Below are 14,924 nucleotides of genomic sequence, written 5' to 3'. Positions count from 1 at the left end.
ACGTGATTTTTCGTCGATTGAATACAACTAATCAAGGGCGGAGGGAAAGCACATTGTCACACCCCGCTACCAAGAGGCTCTGCCACGCAGGCGCCACGCAGGCGCCCAGCAGACGATGACATGGAGCCTGCATGGACTAGAGCTTTCTAGACTTCTCTACACAAGTATGGAACTTTATGGAATTCTCTAGATTAGTGTGGAGTTGTCTAGCCTTTTCTAGACTTGTCTAGAGTTGTATAGAATTCTCTAGAATTCTCTAGACTTGTCTTGTACATAGTAGATAGTTCTAGAGTTGTGTAGATATTTCTGGAGGATTCTAGATACTAAATCTAGGCCACACATTTGTACACATTTAAAATGTTCTTGTAAGGCCAAAGGCCTATAAATAGGAGGTGGGAGTTCATTTGCTCCTCACCAAGCAACCAAGTTGTAATCTCTCCTCTCAAGTAATACAAGTTGTATACATTCCCAAACTCTCTTGCTCACTTGCCTAACCTCTTCCTACACACCCAAGTAAGCAAAACACTTATCTAGCCTTAGTCTTCACTAAGCTAGCACACTTGGGTAGGCTGACTTAGCGCTTCAAGGGGGCTTGAAAGTGTCTAAGGCCGCACGGGAGCTTGAAAAGGTTCAAGTTCGTGACAGTTGGTATCAGAACTAAGGTCGTGAGGCGTCACACCTTGTGTGGAGGAAGTTATGGTGGAGCTATCAGACGTGACTGGCACCCAGGAGGAGACTCTACGTGGAAGGGAAACAAATCCCCCTCCAGGCGGAGTGAGGACGAGGGCTAGGTCGAAGGACATCATGGCGGGCTTAGAGGCACGTGTGGCAATGATGGAGGGGTCCATAGCCAACGTGTTGGAACAGCTTGAGGATGCTCACCAGCACATGGATGGGCTGGAGTCGGAGGACGTTGAGGTCCAGAATGCTGTCAAAGGGTCACTCAATGCCTTAAGTGGTGACTTTCGGCAGGAGCTCCAAGCACTTCGAGAACTTATGTTGGGGGAGTTTGCCACCCTACGTGGCTATGTTGATCAGGAGCTTGGCACTTGCCGCGAGCAAATGGAGGAAATGCGAGCGGACTGGACATTGTGCAAACGGGCGGTGGCGTCCGGCACAGCTACTACGGGGGTAGTAGCACCCCGGGTTGATATTCCCAAGCCTAAGTGTTATGGTGGGAACCGGGTAGCGAGGGAGTTGGAGAACTTCCTCTTCAGCATGGAGCAATACTTTGAGGCTACAGGCATGACTGATGAGACCATCAAGATACGCACGGCGACCCACTACCTCACCGACCATGCCATGCTATGGTGGAGGAAAAAGTATGGTGACATAGGCAAAGGTACGGTCTCTATTGATACTTGGGCTGATTTCACTAGGGAAATCAAGAAGCATTTCTATCCTGAGAATGTCGAGGATGAAGCTAGGGGCAGACTCCGAAGGCTAAAACAGGTTGGGTCGATTCGGGACCATGTGAAGGAATTCACTAACTTGACTCTTGAGATCCCGGATCTATCCGACAAGGACTCTCTTTTCTTCTTCATGGATGGATTGCAGTTGTGGGCTAAGACGGAGTTGAGGCGGCGCAACGTGCAAGACCTTGCCACAGCTATTGCAGAGGCGGAGTCCTTTATTGATTTCAGCTCTAAGAAGGAACCCTCGTCCAAGCCAAAAGACAAAGACAAGGACAAGGGGAGGTATGCCGGCAAAGGTGGGGGAGACAAGGGCGCTGCACCCCACAAGGATTGGTCCCGTAAGCCAGGTGGTGGCCATGGAGGCAAAGAGGGAAGGGAGAACAAGGAAGGAGCACCCAAGCCTAAGGGTTCTTGCTTCATATGTGATGGACCATATTGGGTACGAGATTGCCCAAAGCGGAAGACCCTCAATGCCATGACGAGCCGTTATGAAGAGCAACAACAGGAGGAGGCGCAGATGGGTTCATTGCAAATCCTTAATGCCATTAAGGCTAAAACTGAAGTCCCTAAGGTGGCGGCTAAAGGGCTAATGTTCGTGGAGGCGAGCATCAATGGGACACCTATACGTGCTTTGGTGGACACGGGTGCATCCCATAACTTTGTGAGCCTTGACGAGGCCAAGAGATTGGGCCTCAAGTATAGCAAAGAAGGGGGCTCCATGAAGGCAGTTAACTCGGCGGCAAAGGCCATACATGGCATGGCACACGGCGTCCAAGCATGCATTGGCTAGTGGGGTGGCCACATAGATCTATCGGTGGTACCCATGGACGACTTCAAACTAGTCCTTGGGTTGGAGTTCTTAGACAAGGTGAGAGCCTTCCCCATCCCTTTTGCTAACACTATGTGTATTATGGAAGGCAACACAGCATGCATGGTGCCAGTGGAGCGAGGCGCCAAGTTGGAAGCCCAAGCTTTGTCAGCTATGCAGTTCAAGAAGGGCTTCAAGAAGGGAGAGACTAGCTATCTTGCTACGTTACTGGAGACACCCGAAGATGAGCTAGTCCCTTCCCCACAAGAAGAGGTGCCTAAGGAGATACGAGCCGTGCTAGACGAGTACACGGACGTGATGCCTAAAGAGCTGCCCAAGAAGCTTCCACCTAGGAGGGAGGTGGATCATAAGATTGAGCTGGAACCGGGTTCTAAACCCCCTGCTTTGGTGCCCTACCGGATGGCACCCCCAGAGTTGGAGGAGTTGCGGAGGCAACTTAAGGAACTGTTAGATGCGGGCTATATTCGACCATCGAAGGCCCCATATGGCGCACCGGTGTTGTTCCAGAGGAAGAAGGACGGGTCCTTGCGCATGTGCATCGACTACCAGGCGCTCAACAAGGTGACTATCAAAAACAAGTACCCCATTCCTCTCATTGCCGATCTCTTTGATCAGCTTGGTGGAGCACACTACTTCACTAAGCTTGACTTGCGCTCGGGGTACTACCAGGTGCGGATAGCGGACGGGGATGAGCCTAAGACTACGTGTGTAACGAGGTATGGCTCCTATGAGTTTCTTGTTATGCCGTTTGGCCTCACCAATGCACCTACTACTTTTTGTACTTTGATGAACAAGCTCTTCCATCCCTACTTGGATCGCTTTGTGGTGGTGTACTTGGATGATATTGTTGTGTATAGCACCACTCTAGAGGAGCACGTGCAGCACTTGAGGGCGGTCTTCCAAGTCCTACGGGAGAAGGACCTATATGTGAAGATGGAGAAATGCTCATTTGCCCAAGAGGAGGTGTTGTTCCTAGGGCATAAGATACGGGATGGCAAGCTGATGATGGATGAGGCAATGGTGAGGGCCATTCAAGAGTGGGAGCCGCCCACTAAGGTGACAGAGCTACGCTCATTCCTTGGGCTTGTCAACTACTACCGCCGCTTTATCAAGGGTTACTCGGCGAGAGCAGCCCTATTGACAAACCTTCTCAAGAAGGCGCGTGCTTGGAGTTGGACAGAGTCGTGCCAGGGGGCATTTGATGACTTGAAGAGGGCAGTTACGGAGGAGCCGATACTTAGCTTGCCCGACCACTCCAAGCCATATGAGGTGCACACGGATGCATCAGACTTCGCTATTGGGGGCGTGTTGATGCAGGAAGAACACCCCATAGCTTATGAGAGCCGCAAGCTTAATGACACTGAGCGGCGCTATACTGTGCAAGAGAAAGAAATGACGGCGGTCATCCATTGCCTACGTACTTGGAGGCACTACTTGCTCGGGGCACAATTTGTGATCAAGACGGATAATGTTGCCACCAGCTACTTCCAGACACAGAAGAAGCTTAGCCCCAAGCAAGCTCGTTGGCAGGACTTCCTAGCGGAGTTCACTTACCATTTCGAATATAAGCCCGGCAAGGCCAATGTTGTGGCGAATGCACTTAGTCGCAAGGCCGAGCTCGCAGCTATTAGTCGGCCCCAACACTCTCTTGTGGAACGAATCAAAGAAGGGTTGCAGCATGACCCTCTAGCCAAAAGCCTTATTCAGCTAGCTAAGGAAGGGAAGACTCGGCGCTTTTGGCTAAGGGATGATTTACTTCTCACTACAGGGGACCGACTCTTTGTGCCCAGGTGGGGCAACTTGCGGAAGGAGCTAATACAGGAGTGCCACGACACCAAATGGGCTGGTCACCCAGGTATGCGGCGCACACTAGCACTCCTTGAAGATTCTTACTATTGGCCTCGGATGCGAGATGACGTGGAGACATATGTAAGGACTTGTCTTGTGTGCCAACAAGATAAGATTGAGCAACAGCATCCTGCAGGCCTACTAGAACCACTGCCTATTCCGGAGAGACCATGGGAGAGCGTCTCTATGGATTTCATCACTTGTTTACCCAAGTCAGAGGGTTGCGGGAGCATTATAGTGGTGGTAGATCGGTTCAGCAAGTATGCCACCTTCATACCCGCACCAGCAGACTGCACAGCAGAGAGGACAGCAGAGTTATTTGTTGACCATGTGGTCAAGCTTTGGGGAGTTCCGCAGAATATTGTCAGTGATAGAGACCCGCGTTTCACGAGTAGATTTTGGACGGGACTCTTCAAGAAGATGGGGACGGATCTTAACTTCTCTACGAGTTTCCACCCCCAATCAGATGGGCAGACAGAGCGCATCAACGCTCTCCTGGAGCTTTACTTGAGGCACTATGTGAGTGCTAATCAGCGAGATTGGGCCAAACTCCTTGGGGTGGCACAGTTTTCTTACAACTTGCAGCGGAGTGAGGCTACCAATCACAGTCCATTTGAGGTTGTCACCGGACGGCAGCCTATGACACCCAACGCCATTGCTTCAACTTGCGATGGTAAGAATCCGGCGGCCTACAAATTTGCCAAGAGGTGGCATGAGCAGTCCGACTTGGCTAGGGCATACCTTGACAAGGCGGCAAAGAAGATGAAGAAGTGGGCCGACACCAAGCGAAGGCGGGTGGAGTACATAATGGGAGACCAGGTGATGGTTAAACTACTACCCCAACAATTCAAGTCCTTCCGGAGCGTGCATAAGGGGCTAGTAAGGAGGTACGATGGCCCGTTCCCCATCGTCAAGCGGGTGGGCAAGGTCTCCTACATGGTGGAGCTTCCACCCAAGTTGAAGATACATCCAGTCTTCCATGTCAGCATGCTCAAGCCTTATCATGAAGACACGGAAGACCTTACTCGGGGCATATCGCATAAGGCACCCACGGCCGTTGTCACATCCTTTGACAAGGAAGTTGATTGCATCCTTGCAGATCGTGTGATGAGCAGGAGAGGCGTGCCCAAATATACAGAGTATTTAGTGAAGTGGAAGAACCTGCCAGATAGCGAGGCGAGCTGGGAGCATGAGGATACACTATGGCAGTTCGTGGAGCATATCCAGCAGTTCAAGCAAGAAGACGCGACGAGGGCGTCGCGAGCTTAGGTGGGGGAGAATGTCACACCCCGCTACCAAGAGGCTCTGCCACGCAGGCGCCCAGCAGACGATGACATGGAGCCTGCATGGACTAGAGCTTTCTAGACTTCTCTACACAAGTATGGAACTTTCTGGAATTCTCTAGATTAGTGTGGAGTTGTCTAGCCTTTTCTAGACTTGTCTAGAGTTGTATAGAATTCTCTAGAATTCTCTAGACTTGTCTTGTACATAGTAGATAGTTCTAGAGTTGTGTAGATATTTCTGGAGGATTCTAGATACTAAATCTAGGCCACACATTTGTACACATTTAGAATGTTCTTGTAAGGCCAAAGGCCTATAAATAGGAGGTGGGAGTTCATTTGCTCCTCACCAAGCAACCAAGTTGTAATCTCTCCTCTCAAGTAATACAAGTTATATACATTCCCAAACTCTCTTGCTCACTTGCCTAACCTCTTCCTACACACCCAAGTAAGCAAAACACTTATCTAGCCTTAGTCTTCACTAAGCTAGCACACTCGGGTAGGCTGACTTAGCGCTTCAAGGGGGCTTGAAAGTGTCTAAGGCCGCACGGGAGCTTGAAAAGGTTCAAGTCCGTGACAACATGCTCCCTCTGAAATTCTTAATTTTTATACTATTATAAGTATATATTTTTGAAAGTTTAAATATGTTCCCTTTCAAATTTTTTTTTTTTACACAAATTAGTGATAGGATGGGGTGATTTTGTCATTCACCTACTAGTCCAAGGAAACATTATTTTCTGGAAGTACCTTAGAATATAAAATTTTAATTGTATTATGTTTTTGCAAAGTCCGAAAGGTGGATTGACAAAATTATAAGTTGTATAATCAAAGTGGTGTCCATTGGACATTACAAAAAGTAAAAGCAAAGGAATCATATAGCATGGAACAAGGGAATGATTTGAATAAACCTATTATCTCAAAATTAGTAATCCTATAACAAATTTGCCTCGCTCAAAAAACCATGTGCATCTCCTCCGGTGGTACAAGTCTTCATTCAGGCGAGCCAGAGCTTGGGAGAAGCTTAGACCTCTGCATCTAAAATTGTCTGAAACTACTCACTCATCGTCCTCTTTGGTACACTCTGCAATCAAAGAATTATTTGTGTTTGATATTTTTGTTTAGCGAGAAAATTGATCTGTGTTTGCTGTGATTTTTTTTTTTTTTTTTTTTGTCTTGTTTTTATTTTTATTTTTTTTGTGAACAATGTATTTTTGTTGTATTAGTCGATTTTTTTTCCTTCTTTTGTCAATTACACTACCCCCTGAAAGACAATCCTGGAATACAGTACAATTTAAATATAATAAGACAATAACAAAGTGGCTTTCATCATTTAGTTAGACCCTAACTCAGCTGCAGGAATCAAAATGAATGCATTGCAGCATTATATTTGTAATTTCATATGACTTTTAAACTTGTTTGGTCAAATATGAGAATATGAATGCATTCCCATTCAAATGTATCAAAATTAGCCTAATTAACCTGAGATCGATGAAGGCTTTTCTTCATAGAGGAGGCAAAACTTTGCTGATACTTTAAAGAATGCATTCCCATCTCGAAGATCACATGTTAGGTCTTTATTTCTATGGAAACTTCGGTTACACGTCTCCTTTATTAGTACATAGTCAACGTAGAAACTACAATTTATTTTATTTTTTCTATCGTTGATCAAGTCTGTAAATAGTAGGGGGAGGTAGTGACTAGTGCATGCATCCGAACCCAAGATGAGTTAGAACTCAATCGGAGACGGCTACTAAAATAATTATATGTTTCTAAAAATTCCATTTTTACTTTTTTATTTCTTTCCTAAAGGTCAAGCAAACCCACTCATTCTATTTTGTCTACTATCGAGTCCCAACCGATCAACCTCACTTTTAAATTGGAGAAGTTCTACCGATCGAGTTAATTAGTAATAATAAATGAGAATGTGCTTTTTGAATTAATTTATAAGTAAACGTATTCCATATAATAAGTAAATGTATATAAAGTGTTAAAGGATGAATTAATATGGTAGGTCAGGTATTTACTGGAAAATATATATATAGTAGGTTGGGTGTTTAATAAGGTCGATGAAGTTACTGCAAATCCCATTAGCTTTCGTAACCATGTGACAGCGTCCTCAAATTCTACGCCAGCTAGTGTGATTGTGAATTCTTTTACTTAAGAAATTAATATAATCAGAATATAATTCTAGACGTCAGCATTTATTTTTCCATCCATTGCAACCATACGACAAACACAATATATAAATAATAAGACAATAACAAGGTCGATCCATGCAATAGTTAGACTCTAAATCACATGGATGGAACGAGAACCGAAAGGGGATCATGAAAGCATTAAATATGAAAATATAAGGTACATATTCACATAATAATAATCACATTAATTAATAAATGATCAACAAAGAGTGTTTACAGAAAGTTATAAAAGTGTTTACAACTTTTCATATGATTATCATTACATGTATTTATAAATGATTAACAAAAAGTTCTGATTAACATTATTTAGTAATATCAAGGTTTGATTTTGATTCCTTCCCAAAAAAATAAAAATAAAAATAAAAGAAGGGGTTTGATTTTGGATAAAATTAATAAAGATTTTTTAAAAATTTTTTTTGATGTAAATAATTAACCAGCAATTTTGTATCTGTTAACTAGTTGTAAACACTTCAGGGATCCATCTCCAAGCCACGTATTCATATAAAATGCATCAACATCAAAAGTTTTCTTACATTATTTTGTCTTTCGTCTTTAAGTACTCCCTCTCCTCAAAATAAATGAATAAATAATTTCTTTTAATAAACTGTGATTCACATTTTTACAATTGTCCAAAACAAAATAGAGAGAGTAATAATAAAAAAAAAGTTTATAAATACCATTTCGAATTTGATATCATATTCTCCTCTATCTTTAATTGTGAAATGAATTTCACATTTACTTATACCATTTGGTATTGCCATTATGGTGGCATTCATATTGGACCCTTAAAATTGTTTCAAGATCATATTTAATATGAAGTTGGTAAGGTCAAGTTTTTAGATCAATACTAATATTTGATGTCACCACTTACGTATGTTAGTGAGGATTGCATTGACATCATTCTCGTTTGCAATTAATCACGGATGGTGTGGATATTAAATGGGGCCTTTTGTTTGCTTTCTTTTTTGTTTTTATTATTTTTTACCAGACCTAGACCTAATCAACCTCAAAAACATTTCTGGAAGCTGCAACTATCATAGGCCATTTTTGAATTGTACAATATCCAAATCCTTAATTTTATGTTTGGGAGCACAGTTTAGTTAAATTTCTTTCAATTTTAAGTATAAAATATGAACTAGGTGTTCCAAATGCAACATAAGATCATTTCTATGGTAACTTAATCAACTTTAAATGAAAATAATTTTTATTTTTAAAATTTTGTAAAACTTTTTCAAAGGATTGAACTTAACATAATGAAATATATTTTTGTTATCTAAACCACACAGGCTACTATATTTTAATTATTTTTCTTATTTTAGTGTCATTTTTGAACAAATTTACAAATTTGTTTAGAATTAATTACTAAAATCTAATTTTTTTCTTATTTTAATTTTCAAAATTAGATACAAGCACGCAATTATTAACAAAAAAAAAAAGAGTACTAGTTAATCCTATTTTTTTTTATTTTTTTTTTTTATTTTACTGCAAGGACAAGTGGGCTATTAAATTTTGGTTAGATAATAAAGTTTTTTTTTTTTTTTTTTTTAATTGAATAGGTAAGCTTGTATAAAAATATAATAAAGTTCCATTTTAATAAAAGTCCTGTTTTGTATTTGTTGTATGGTTGTATGCAATATCCTATGCTTTCGTATTCAATTATTGGGGTTGCTTTTTAATTATATCAATTTGTATATAAGTAAAAGAATTCACACTGGTAGGATTTGATGTCACTGGTTACGAAGTTTGGTGGGAATTGCAGCGACTTCGTCGACGTTAGTAAATTCTTATTGTGAATTCTTTGGGTGTATGCGTGTGTGATGCGTTTGCTATCAATGGGCTTCCAAGTCCGTACCCGCTAGCTCTAATGATTTAGAAGTTGGACGCAGGAATTGGAATTCAAGGTTTTGTGTTCGACTTTATCTGAGGTTATAAATTCAAATTTAATCGGTAGTGTAATTTGCGGACAATTGCACATCTTTGTAATCGATAAGTGTAATTTGTAGACCTTTGCACTTGCACATAGGGGTGAACAAATAATTCGTAAATTCGGTCTGAACTAATCCGATTCGTATAGTTCTGTTCGGTTTTCGGATCTCATGTGATGGTTTAGAAAAATTGCAATCTATTATTCACGGTTCGGTTAACGGATTGAACTCTGGAAAAACCGATCCGATCCTTTACCTTAATTATATATTAGTAGTGTTCAATTATTCCCCGATAAGCAAGAAAAAGTGTACTCACTTTCAATTATAACCGTAGAATCTAATCCCACGACTAATATAACCCTTGCACGGTTAATATAATTTTTGCACCCTTTTAGGGAAGTGATATTATTATTATTATTATTATTTTTTTTTTTTCACAAGACAACAGGGAAAGGAAAACTAAGACGCAGAAAAGGGAGAGGCTTCAACATCAAGGGCTGAAACAAGCCAACAAGGCCACACAGACCCGTAATCATCACCTCGGCAGGAACTGAAAGCCCATTTGCCAATTGAGTGGACAATGGAGTTGCAAATCCTTGGAGTCCAGGAAAGGGAGAAGCCTTTGTGATCGCTAAGAAGAATAACAATGTCTTCCATAAGAACTCTGGACAATTGGTTAGAGGGAGAAAGCTGAAATAAATTAAGGCAGTCCCCTTCAATGATGACTTCAGAATAGCCCCAGTGGATAAGGAGAGAAAGACCTTCTCTGAGAACATGAAACTTACTGACTTCTGGGTTAGAAATAAAGAGCGAGAAAACTGAAACAACTTTGATATTATTTGAATTAGTAATTAATTACCATTGAAGTAAAATGACTATAATAAATAGTTTCATAAAAAAAAATAATCATAATCAGTTTGTTTGACATAACCTTTTAAGATTTGGTTAATTAACCATGAATATATATCTTCCATTAAAATCACATAAGGAAGAGTATAACAAGAATTTTTTTTTTTTTTTGCTAATCTTATTTTTCTGTATCAATTAAACACGTCTTCAACAATTTACCGCCTAATTAACACCACATGAATACATTTTTTTGAAAATAAAAAAGTTAAGGAAGAGAATTTAAAAAGTTTTTTTTTTTTTTTTTATGCGTTTTGTAATCTTAATTTTCTCCATCAATTAAACACGTCTACACATCCTAAAGAACCACATGGATTTTTTTTTTTTTTTTTTTATTATTATTTTTTTTTAGATAACAATTTTTTTTTTTTTTTGGGAGAGGGGGGGGGGGGGGTATGAAGACATATTTTTTCCTATCAATTAAAGAACCACATGGATTTTTTTTTTTTTTTTTTGGGAGAGGGGGTATGAAGACATTTTTCCTCTAAAATATGTCTTCATACCCCCCCTCCCAAAAAAAAAAAATCCATTTGGTTCTTTAATTGATAGGAAAAAATGTCCCCTAGTTGGACTACTGTACATTTACACATATGCTTCACATTCCGAGAGAAACAAAAACAAAAAAAAACAAAACAGAAAAAGGCCAAAAAAAATCAAACAAAATACGAAAAAAAAAAAAAAAAAAAGAATTCTGCTTTTGTATTTTTAACTTGACCTCTATCATAAACAAAAAAGTATATATATATATATATACTCCAATGATGATCCACTCCACAGTTGGGCCTTACCTGCCAGTGGGATGGTCTCCGATGCATAGAGAGTCAAATCCAATTAGAATTTTATGTTTCAACCCAACCAATTAGGGTTTACAGGCCTTTTGATACATTTGCATGCGACCCAGGCAATTTTTATAACTGCAATTACATTACGAAGTCGACAGAGTTCGCAAAATTAAGGCACAAAATTATGGTCAATAATTCGGTCACAAAAAGGGGCGACATTTGTAACGCAACATGAGGCGTCCTAAAACGTTATTTATTTCTAGAGTTGATGATCAAGAATAGTAAGAGAAAGAAAAAGTCTTGGCAATTTTAAGAGTACCAACTTTTATTTCAGAAAAAAAAGAAAAAAAAAAAAGAAATTTGATTTGATAATAAGAAAGTAAATTTCAGGTTCAATTATTGAATTAAAGCATGTTGTTCTTCGTGGAAGTAGACAATTTGCCATAAATTTCGTTTTTGTTTATGCTTTTATCTGTTAAAGTTGTCAATTGAGTGTGAGCGATCATAGCATAGTTCTCATTGCGAATAGAATGTCAAAGCATGAAAATTAAGAATAAAGTAAACATAATAATTAAACAACTTTGGCTATAATGAATCTTAAATCTATTATATTGTTTTTCTTCTCTCCTTTTTTCCCGGACATCTTCATGCAAACATGCATAGACTTCAAGAATATAAAAACTTGTTAAGGTAGCATCTGTCTGTCTCCACAAGGCCAAAATGGTCATCGCCAATGCTAGAATGAATGACTTTACAGTCTATATATACTGTTTTACAAAAATCATTTTGCTTTAGATTTAGTTATAATTTCTAAATTTCTATCCAAATTCACTCAAATTTGAATAGAAGTTCAAGGGTCTCATATCTCTTATAAATTTATAATATGCCAACAATGGATTATCCTCAATCATTAACGCACAAAATCCCAACTTTATCCAACCCTCCTCACATTCCATTAGCTACTTATCTTTATTGATGACAAATATAGGTTCCACCAAGTTCGTCCTTTCTCACACCCTCGAGACTCTTTAATCCTCCAACCCCAATTATCCCATGAATTTTTATTGTGTGGTTTAAAGCTTTTGTTCCTAAACACAACTTTATTTTATGGCTTTAAATCAAGAACAGATTACAAAGCTATGATAAATAATCCTTTCTTTTTTTTTTTTTTCTCCTTCTACATCTTCAACAAGTGCATTCTCTGTTTAAACAACCCAAAATCTCACACCTCTTCTTCCAATGTCCCTCTTCTTCAGAAGCTTGGAATGTGAGTCGATCAATATTTGGATTTTCAGTTTCTGATAAGTTGGGCATCTGATTTCTGAAAGTTGGATATAGTGAACTCCCTTGGTAAGTAGATGAACACACTTACGAGATTGAAACGTATTGATATTCAAATGAATATTTGAATTTTTTGTTTTTAACAAGACTGTAAAATTATTCCATAAACAATGATACAACCTCCCATTTGTGAGAATGTATTATTATCGTTGTTCTATTATGAGCTGGTACGATGGGTTGACCATTTGATTTGATATTTTGTCCTTATTTGCTTTTATCTTTCTTAAATATATTTAAAATGATACTTTAATATAGAAATTTTAAATTCTGACACAATTTCTTAGATGCCCGAGAAAGACGGCATGAGGTGCTGAATTTTATTTTATTTTTGTCCCATTTGTTCTTTTCTTCTGCATTGACCCATTAAAGTCGATGCAAAGTCTTTGTTTAACAAAGAGATGCGCTGGAGTCCATGCAGGCTTCATGAAGAGATATGGATAAATGGAGAAGAAAAATAAAATAAAATAAAGTAATAAATTAAGATCCATTAGCAAATTAATTAAATTACTATATTTATTTTATCATGTTTTCACATTCTAATCCAACCGTGAACTAGATTAAGATTCAGGTGCAACCTCGAAGTACAGAGATTGATTTTTATTATTGTAGAGCTCCTCTTAATGCGCGTAGAAGTAGAACCCGTATATTGTTGACTTTTATTCTATTAATTTTAGCATCATATGAATAAAATAATAATACTTGTTGTTGACTTGGGAAACAAATTTTGGATAGATATGTCATGGTTATGGCTACTTCATTGGACGTTCAGTTAAGTACTGACTTGAGTAGTTCTGTTTCCTGTTATCCTGTTGAACTTGAGTTCTTTGATGATAGTGTAATACCATTGAATAATTCTCCATTCTCAAAGTTGACGGATGGGCTCTAACACAATAACAGAGTAATATCATTGAATAATCGAGGCATTTTCAAAGATGAGTGGCGAGATTCGAACCCAAATATACAATAAAATATGTGTGTGAATGAACGTTTGAATGTATTGCTTAACAATAATAATTATAACATGGTTTATAGTACTTGCAAATACGCGTCGGTTCAAAATTATTTTTTAAGGGTTCAATACCATTACACATTTTCATAAATCGGTGAATTCAATCGATTTATATCAATATTTGCTTGAATTCGTTACACCACGACTATAAATCATAAATAATAATAATAATAATAATTTAAGGCGCATTTTATATTTATTTTCAATCATGGTCCAACGTTGAATCTCCTCTTAAAAGAAAAAAGAGACCTTATACCATCTAAGTTATAGCGCATTATTTGAGATTCTAATACATTGTAATTAATTTGTTTTGAGTAGTTTAGATCAATTATAAAAATTAGGAACAAATTACCTTCTGAGTAGTAAATCAGACCAAAGGCAAATCTTGCCTTCCAAAATAGAAAGTCAATAATTCAAGTATAAGAAAAAATGAGTGTATGAATGTATTTCTTCTTAAAAAAAAAAATTACAATAAACCAGTCAACTTACAAAAACTAAACTATTCTTCTTTGACAAGCATTCATATCCTCAAATAAATGATTTCCATCTTTAATTGGTCATTTACCATTAGAGAGATTACGATTTAATGCATTGAACTACTCCCTCATAAAATAATAATATATAATTTAGGATGTATTTATAAAATAATAATAAATTAAAGAGAAAAAAGTGGATCCCATTGAGTTATGTTTTTATTATATTAATTTCATAAGTAAAAGAATTAACAGTGGCAGGCGTAGGATTTGAGGTCACCGTTACACTAGTTACGCAAGCTGATGGAATTTGCAGTGACTTCATCCACCTCGGTAAACATCCGACCTAATAAATTAATTAATCCTTTATTACATTCATTATAATAGACGGCATTCGTTTACCAACTTTACTTAGAATGGGCCTATATGTTGTCTTCTTGTATAATATTTGGTTTTTTGGATTATTAGATAAACAAATCACTTGCATCTCTCCCTGAATAGATTTTTACTGCCCGGTGCAGCTTGGTCCTGATTAGTTCGGTTTACAATGCACCATGCAGACTGAATGGATACCCTTACTATCCTGGTGTAACAAGGGAAAGTTTATCCCACGTTAAATTAGAATGAAAAAGTGAATCGGTATATTTAGGTTGGTTTGGGTGTTACTTAATAGTTTTTTTTTTTTTTGGTAAATGGGTAAATGTGTACGTATTACAGTTGATATTAGAGTCAGACCCAATATTTGATTTAGTGTCAAGTCAAGCGCCTAATCCGGAGGTCGTCCGGGTCTGCACACCAGGTAGGCAAAGTGGTTCGAGTAGCAACAAGAGTGTTGCAAGTTCGGGTGAAGGAATATGTAACAAGGGACAGCTTGTCTCATCAAATCCGAATAAAAAAGTAAATGAAAAGTCCACTTAA

This window comes from Cornus florida, unplaced genomic scaffold (assembly GCF_030987335.1).
Source record: "Cornus florida cultivar Cherokee Brave unplaced genomic scaffold, ASM3098733v1 CherokeeBrave_3.0.0_Hap2_Chr06, whole genome shotgun sequence".
Taxonomy (NCBI): Eukaryota; Viridiplantae; Streptophyta; class Magnoliopsida; order Cornales; family Cornaceae; genus Cornus; species Cornus florida.
This window is presented reverse-complemented; position numbering follows the sequence as displayed.